The sequence below is a fragment of the Leptonychotes weddellii genome, chromosome 10 (assembly GCF_054177405.1).
Source record: "Leptonychotes weddellii isolate Sample4059 chromosome 10, ASM5417740v2, whole genome shotgun sequence".
In the NCBI taxonomy this organism is placed as follows: domain Eukaryota; kingdom Metazoa; phylum Chordata; class Mammalia; order Carnivora; family Phocidae; genus Leptonychotes; species Leptonychotes weddellii.
This window is the reverse complement of record NC_138378.1, coordinates 31186404-31195408: the sequence shown is the minus strand read 5'-3', so window position 1 is coordinate 31195408 and position 9005 is coordinate 31186404.

The following is a 9005-nucleotide window of genomic DNA, read 5'->3' as shown; positions in this document are numbered from 1 at the left end:
GGGGGGGGGGGGCTACAATTTTCCCTGAGTCTGTTTCCTGTTCTGCAATTGCATCCGCAAAGATGATTCTGTCCGGAGAAACTTAACAGCACTCTCAGACTTATTCAATATCCCTACCAGGTACAGTTATTAGGTGGTGTAGCTATCACATCCCTGGAGTCCTGGCTTCCGAAAATGCATTTGGTTGCTGAAAGAAAACGGGAGAGCACAAATTGTTGCTGCTTTGGGGGAGGAGGAGTAGGCAGAAATAGAGAAGGAAAATGCTATGGCAACAGTTTCCTGCGTTTGGAGACATCCCTTTCTCTCCCTTGCTCTCAATGAGCTAATGGGTTTAAAGTTAAATTGACGCCTCCCTAAATGGGGCTGTCAGTCAGTGCAGTATTCTGGCTTATTTTCTGTTAGTTCTCTTTGATTGCATGAGGGCTCTAGACTCTGGGGTCACCTACCCTCAATATACTGCGACTTTTCTGCCAAGAGGAATGTAAGTGAACCCGAAGTTTGTGAGAGTTATTCTAGGGTCTCTTAGGACAGTAATGTTACATAGTTATGTAAACATACACACATGCAGATATTACTCTACAGCCTCTAGTGGGACGAAGAAACAAATACTACTGGGCTAATTCCTATATTTACATAAAACAGTAGCTCCCTTTTTAAAATTTTTTGCTTTGTGAGTCAGAATGCAGCTTTTTCAGCAATTAAGCATGCTGTCCTCATCAATTGTATTGATGTCCAAATATTTTGTGTCTCACAGGATATTTGATTCTGTGAATAATCAGTAATACAATGTCATAAAATAAACAATGTCATATTAAGGGGGAGATTGCAAAGTACTTTCACAGGCATTGCCAAATGTGATCCTCCCTACCACCTTAGAAGGTAGGCAAGGGAAGATATGCCTTATTGTGGTTGTGCATTCCCAAAACTGAGGCTCAGAGAAATTAAATGACCTTCCCAAATGTCACATGGTCAGTTAGAATTAAAATAGAAAAATCACATGCTTTAACTTCATAGGGATCATCTTCATTTTTCCTTATATAATACTTTGACTTCAAAATATACCATGTTTTCATTTTCATAAAATCTTTATTCAATGGCCAAATAACAAGCTGAAACCTCAAATCTCTAATTAGATCAATAGCAATTCATTTTATGAAGTAACAACTTAAATTGATACTATATTTTATATCTTATTTTTATCTCTGTTATTTTTTATTTCACTCAAGCATTCTCAAGAGTTTTGCATAAATGTTTATATACAGAAGAATTGAGGCCAAATTGTGGTTGATGAAAGTCAATTATTATTGGTTATGATTGGAATTTGCAAAATTTACATGCCTTACAATTCTTCATGTTAGCACTTGCTATTACACATTTTCCTGCAGTACTGTAAAAATTTTAAAATCAATGAGACAGGGGTGCCTGGGTGGCTCAGTTGGTTGAGCGGCTGCCTTCGGCTCAGGTCATGATCCCAGGGTCCTGGGATGGAGCCCGGAATCAGGCTCCCTGCTCAGCGGGAAGCCTGCTTCTCCCTCTCCCACTTCCCCTGCTTGTGTTCCCTCTCTTGCTGTCTCTCTCTCTCTCTCTGTCAAATAAATAAATAAAATCTTAAAAAAAAACCAATGAGATATATGTAATGAAGCATTTATATTCTCTGTCCTTCCCTCTTTTCCTCCAGTACTTTAATGAGGAAAGAAATAGAGAGATTTTAGTCTATGATTCACTATTTATTTCTTTTATGACCTTGTACAGATTATCATTCTCTTCAACTAAAAAACTGGAATAATATCTCAGGTGATGGCTGGTTAGGCCAAGTGAGCCAATCAGTATAATATCATTCAAAACAAATGACAGATTAATTTAGTCATAAACATTAACTGAATACCTACTACTTGCACTATGCTACATGGTCTGGGAACCCAAAGATAAACAAATACCATTATCCAAGTGAAAGAGGTAACTGTAAAAGATTATGACAATTTCTTTTGTGATACATTATTGCAGATATCCTCATTTATAGGTTATTGAAAGATCAACTGAATTAATTGATGATTATCTGCTTTAATAAGAAAATATAGATGGGAAGTAGCATGGGTCATTAATCTTAAGTTGTTGTAGTTGATTATTGATTTCATTTTAAATCAAATGGTGGTTCCTTTGAAATGGTTTCTCTTCATACCTGACATAAATGATCTCTTTGTTGACACCAGAGAGTTAAAATAAAAAGAGGCAGTTTTAACCCTTTCTTCCTGGGAAGATCATCCTCAAAATGCAATTAAATCTCCTTTTAGGTGTTTAATTTTAAAGGTAGTTTACAAAGACCCCTTAACTTATTAAGCTATCTCCAGTGATTCTTATGTTACAAGAAGAATTGGATCATTTTCCCTACAACTTTCATCTATATTAATTAAATAACTTTCTAATCATCCTTTTTTAAAGATTTCTTTATTTATTTCAGAGAGAGAGAGAGAGAAAGAGGGGCAGAGGGTGAGGGAGAGAGAATCTCAAGCAGACTCCATGCTGAGTGCAGAGCCCAAGGCAGGGCTTGATCCCCCGCTTGTAAGATCACTACCTGAGCCGAAACCAAGAGTTGGATGCTCAACCAACTGCACCATGCATGTGTCCCTCTAATCATCCTTTAAAAAAACTTCACTTCTTTGATATCAGCAAAGAAGTGATAAAGGAGTAAAACTTACCATTAAATAATATTTTAAGATAGTAACAATGTTTTCCAAAATTTGCTCCATTCTTCATTTATTGAATGGGAGAAGAGCTAGGAGAAACTGATATAAACAGGTACACTTGTGTGGATAATGGTTGTGTCATTTCCATCATTGCTGCTGGTGGTCAGAACAAAATGTCAGGAGTAAGTGTGATCCAAGCATTTGCCTTTGGAATCTTCTTTAGATTCTCTATGTCCTTCAAAGGATTCTTTTTGATTCATGTATTTCCTTATTGAATTAGCCTTAATGAATCTCATGCCATTGGGTGGTTACTATTTCATAGAAGTGGAAGAAAAGGCCCCTGTGTGTATAGACTTTCAGTTTGGGTGGGAGAAAATAGGAAGACATATGAAGATGTAGGGTTGACTGGCACAAGGTGGGCATAGATGTTTAGGGAAAGATAAGGTAAGACAGCCATCTCAACTGATCAAAGGAGGCCTCTTGGAGAAGGTGGATATTGAAAAACATGGGCAGATTGATCTGTGGAGACAGCCAAGGAAGGGCAATGCCAATGGAAGAAATATATTTTAAATAAGAAAGCCAGTACCAAGATGTAACTCTTCATCCTTCCATGTTTATCAATTTTTTGATGAAAAAGAAATTAGGTCCAAAACTCTGTGATAGTTTATAGACTACATAGCCCCTATTTAGCTTCTTTATTTTATAATATGCCCTACATATGGTGTATGGAAAAAATGGCATATGCAAACCTTATCCTAAATAAAATTAAATATACAAATTGTTAGGTGTATCTCTTATACTTGGCCACACAAACAATTGATTTGTATCTGTAGATCAAGTAACAAAATTACAAAAATCAGGAAAAATGCTAATTAGAAACCATATTTATAAGCTTCAAAAGAGAAAGCTAGGCTTGTTACAGCTGAAATTTGGCTTGTTGATGTTTCAGTCCACCTCACAGAGAAATGTAAAAATGTACTCTGGCTCTGTTGTCCCCCAACCCTTCCAAAACATACACCACACACACACACACACACACACACACACACACACATGCGCGCACATGCGCACATGCGCACATGCACATACACAGTGGGAACGCACATGGATAACAGAAGCAGGAATAATTTAACTAAAATAGACAAGGTACACAGAGAGGTTAAGCCAGAATTAGTACTTACCCACACTGTTTCTTGTGTTCAGCTTATCACTGACCACTTACTTCATTTAATTTATTTACTGCCTTTGAATACTGTTGAAACCCTTTCTAGGATAGAAACCCTTTGGGGATAGGAACTGAAAAATAAGCGTACACAAGAATATTTTGTTCATAAGTTTCCATACCCTAGAATATTTAGAAAGAATCAGAAAATTAAGTTTGGGCTTCTGATGCACTCAGCTTGCATGACCTTGCTAAAATTTTCCTCATTCTTTCATCTCATTGGTCTCAACTGCACCTACTTTAATGAAGCAAGAGCTGTTTCTGCAATGAGGGTAACCAGTGGAGGAGACAAGGCACCAGAATAATGGCCCTTTCATTGGCCAAGTAAGTCCTTAGGAAATGTCCTTTTATGGGTTCATTTAGAATAAATGCCTTCACATAGGAGAGAATGTGGTGGACAAAGTCCATAAAACAAACTTCAAGTAAGCAGATGGAAAGGCCCGGTAATCATTCCTGAAAAGCTCAGTAGCAAATGAGGCAGTCATTATTTAACTATTTTTAAACCTGTTTTAAGTTAGTTACCACTAAGCTCCAACCTATAAGCTTTTGGGCCTTAGAATACAGTCCTATCTGCTTTCCTAGCAGTGAGGAAAATCTTAACTTGGGAGCAGGGAACTTTTCTTCAGAAGACAAGAGTCAATTGAGAATTTTAAAAAATTCTTTAAGAAGTTTTTCTCTCCAGGAAATAACAACTACCTCATTGGGCCTAAGGTTAGGCAAGCTGTGGCTCATTTAAAATAGTTTGCTACCTGAAATTAATAATGCATTCCTTAAAATCTCTTTTATGATGTGTTACATGGGTTCCTGGCCCCCGTTAACTACTCTTTTAATTGCCTATTTGACCTTATCTGCATATTCACTTGAAGATGTGTTGGGACTAAGGACAATTTATATTAATTGCCTTTGGGAGGGGAGGTTGAGAGTGGGGTGGCCAGTCTGTTGTGCTTTCAGGGGAGTTTTGCTGGAGCAGTGCTAGAGTTCTGGAATGCCCGCCAGTGTTCTGATGTTGTAAGGTTGGAATGTGTCTGTGGCGGTTTTTGTGATAACAGCGAAAAGAAGCTCCGGGGAACCAAGAAAGGGAAAGAGGAAGACGTGCAGTAACTTCACCACTCTCACCATCTAAATGCCTTTCCTAAAGGATCCTTCCAGTACTAAACACAATGCTTCTATGAGTGACCTTAGTTGGGAGGTGATCTGCGCAATTCCTTTAGGGAAAAACATGCTGCGAATTCCATTATTAAAGTGTACTGTCTCGACGTGGGATAAGTGTGCGCTGGTCAGGACGCATGGACTGTGGCCTGTGGCATTACCTTTGGGTGGTATCGACACAGGTGGGCCGGTGGCGCAGGGCTTGGAGCTTCGCCGGGCGCCGGGGCTGCGGACTCCAGACTTGGGAGCTTCTGGCGGAGCGAAGGGAGATGCACGCTGCGGCCGGGCGCCTAGCTGCCTGCACCCAGAGCTCGCAACGACCTCAACCTGAGAAAGACATTGGCGCCTGACACATTGGCGCAGCCGCCCCTGGTGTAGACAGGGGACAGAAACCCCCTGCCCAGTTGCAAAGGTGAGGTCCACACCAGCTCTAAAGCGGGGAAAGGGGGATCAATTACAGGAGTGCTGGGGTTGAGCAAGTTCGGCCACGGCGACAGTACCTGCGGGGTCTTTTGTGTTTGGGCGTCCAGAGTATAGTTAGGACTCGAAAAAGGAGGAAGAAAGTGCCTAGCAGGGAGCGAGGCCCTGGCTCCTCCACGACCTTCTTCGGAGCTCTTACGCCGCAGGAAGTCTTGGCAAACCCAGAGTTGGAGAGGGGTGGGTGGGCGGTGAGACCCCGGCGCTCCCCGATCCTCGAACCTCTCGGGTCCCTCCCCCATCCCGAGAAAAGCCGGGAGACTTGGTGGGGGAGGAGGGAGTAGGATGCTGAACTTGGGGGAGAGAGGAGACCAGGTTACGGAGGCATCGCTTCTCTTCTTTTCTTCCTTACTAAACCGCCAGCGCCGTATCCACACTGGAGGGAAAGGCCCCGAAGTGCCCCAGACGTCTGGCTTCCAGAACAGAAGTTGGGAGGATGCGCGCTCCAGGGCCAGGGGTGCACGGGGTATCACCCCGCAGCTCGGTCCTTGGACAATTCTGGGACCCGCGCGAGGGTTCCCAGACGGAGAACAGATTCTGAGAGGCTATCGAAGCTGAGACTGCAGACAAGGCTCCAAGGGCGCAGGCAGCGGAGGGGCGCGCACCGTGGGGGGAAGCGGCCTCTGCGGGCGGGGCTGGCGGCCGCCCTGGAACTGGCAGGTTCCAGACCGGAAAGGCGAAGGTGAGTCGGTAAACTGTGAACTGACTCACGGGGCCCAAGGTTGTGAGGTTAGGGTATTGTTCAGCTTCAAAAAAAAAAAAAAAAGAAAAAAAGAAAAGAAAAGAAAAGAAAAATCAATCAACTTGGGAAAGGGGGAGGAGCAGAGGGCATTCCCCACCCCGGGTTGCAACTGGAAGAAAAGCCCAGGCTTCTACTTTGATGGGGGTCCCCAGGGACAAACCCGGGGCCTGCTTCTCAGCAGCAAGTCTGGGGCCCAGAGGCTACCCCTGCGCCCCTAGCTGCACCGACAGCCCCTTCCTCGGAGCCCCCCTGGGGTGCAGGTCCAGGCTTCCGGTGGGACGCGGGACCGGCTCTCTGGTGGCTCCAGAGGGTGGCCAGTCCCCTCCTCTCTCCTCTTAGGTGGACAAGGCCGGCTAAGAACTCTGGGAGGCCCCATCCAGAACAGCACCGTGGAGACCCTCCTGAGAGTCCCCTCAAAATAAAAATAACATTAAATCCCGGGTAATAACACTAAAAATAACATTAACCTTCACATATTTCTCCATGCGACTCCGTGGTTATTTTTTAATTCAAAAGCAAATTTGCCGGTGTCCCAGCTTTCCTCTGCCTGTGAAATCCCCCAGGCCTCCTGCCACCCCAGGTCTGGCTGTCAGAGGTCTCCCCCGGCCCAGCAGCCCAGGTGGCACCCGCAAGTGCGGTCTCCCAGCCCAAATCTGTGTCCTCCACGGGACGTTCTCTGTGTTTCTAATGCTCCCGGGCCTTTTTCTTCTTCTTCTTCTTCTTTCTTTCTTTCAGTTGTCGGAGAAAGAGTCGGATCTATAGAGGTTATAGTCACCACCTCGCCCACAGCCTCGGAAATCCCAAGCCAAGCCAAATGGGCCTTGGAGCCAAGAGCACCAAAGCCACCAAGAGCAACGTTCGCCACCTCTGTCCCCCGGAGGTCGGGAGCCTCGGGGCTTGCTGCTGCGCGGTTATTCCCCGGTGACTTTGTGAGGCGCGCAGATGGGGGACGCCTCGGGCCCGCACTCAGGGCCGGCTGATGGATCGTCTCATTTCCCGACTTGATGGGCCGGAACCTGGGCTGGCGGGGCCCGCGGGGAGGGGGTGCGCGTGGGGACCCAGCCGGATGGCCCCGTGAGCCGGGTGGGAGGTTCTGGCCGCTGGATTTGGGTTGGGGAGTGAGGATGCGATACACGGATCTTACAGAAAAAGCTCGAATGCCGCCCCACCCCAACCAACGCGAAGTTATTCCTTCCTCCGTTTTCTGTTTTGGGCACAGGCGCCGCGTCCCCGGTCCCCGAGGACAGCGTGACTGTGAGTGCGGTGGCGGTTTTCCGGAGCTCCAGGCGCCGCGCCGCCTCCTTCCTGGGGCCTCGGCGTCCGCCCGCACCGCACGGTTGGCATCCTTTCCTGCGGGAAGCTGCGGGAGGACGGGACTCGGAAAGGACTCTTCCGGGGTGTGCAAGCCACGGGGAGGGGGGCGGGGGGAGAGGAAAACCTTCATCCCGGGTCCATCTGAAGTCCGCTTCTCGCCTCGGACTGGGAACTTTGGAGGGAGACGGCGGGACCGGGGTGGAGAGTCAGGGTAGCGGCGGGGGTGTTGTAGAGAGGAAAGGACACATTGAGAGGCTTGCATCCGGGCTGTCCTACCCTCTAGCCGAGAAAGGAGTGGGAGGGGGCAAGAAACCCGGGGAGAACTCGAGGCTCAGCTTAGGGGAGAGGAGGATAATTGAACATAAGTGTGGGGTCACTGGGATTCCTGCTTCAGGGACATAATTGTGGGGGTTTTTCCCTTTCAGCTTCCCAGAATTTCCGCCAGGTCTCAGGAACTGGAACGCTGACTGTACTCCAAGTGTTCATCCCAGGCTGACTGGGCCTTGTTTGGCACTCAGGGCATCAGGCCTGCCATCGCAAGGAATCGCCATTCTGGGAGCATACTTGGGTTAAGTGTCCTGGCCTACTCCCCACCTGCTGGGAAAGTGGGCACTCCTAAGGCCAATTTCTGGCCAGGAAAGTGCCCCAGGGGTCAGGGCATCCAGGTAGTGCACTGTCCAAACGCTAAATGTGGTCTGTGGACCGGTAGTATCACCCTCACTGGGTACTACAGAAGCTCAGGCCCCACCCATCCCACTGCATCAGAACCTGCATTTGAAAAGGTCACCTAGGGGACTTGTGCACCTTGCAGTTGGAGAAGCCCTGGCCCAATTTATAGAGTCTGAGTTTACCACTGCTAACTCATCCCACTCTGTGTCTTCCAGCTTCATCTTCATCCTCTGTCAAATGGGAGGTGTTTCGGAGGTCCCCAGGGAACTCTTCAGACACCCCTGAAACCACTTCAGACCAATGAAATGAACATGTCTAGTAGGTGGAGCCTGGCAGGAATGCAGGTGGAAGTGTCCCCAGATGATTCTAATAGGAAGAGCTAGTATAGAAATAACCCCCTTTACAGATTAGTTGAGATTCGGCCTGGACTCTGTGCAAGACTGTGAGTACAGTGGTTAACACCCCAGGCTCTATAGTCAGATTCACTCTGGTCCCAGCGGACGTGGCCTTGATCCAGCTAATTAACCTTACCGTGCCTTGGTTTCCTTACCTGTAAAATGGAGTTGGTAATAATGCCCTACCAGTGTTTAGAATCAAATTCAATAAATCTTAGCTTATAAGGCCACATTCCTCAATCTCTCATTTTAAACCAATGACAGCCTACTTATTTACCTCTCCCCTCCCCTGCCCCAAGCAGCCCTCTTCCAGGGCACGACGGCTTGGCTTGGCTTCAATATTCATGTCTATT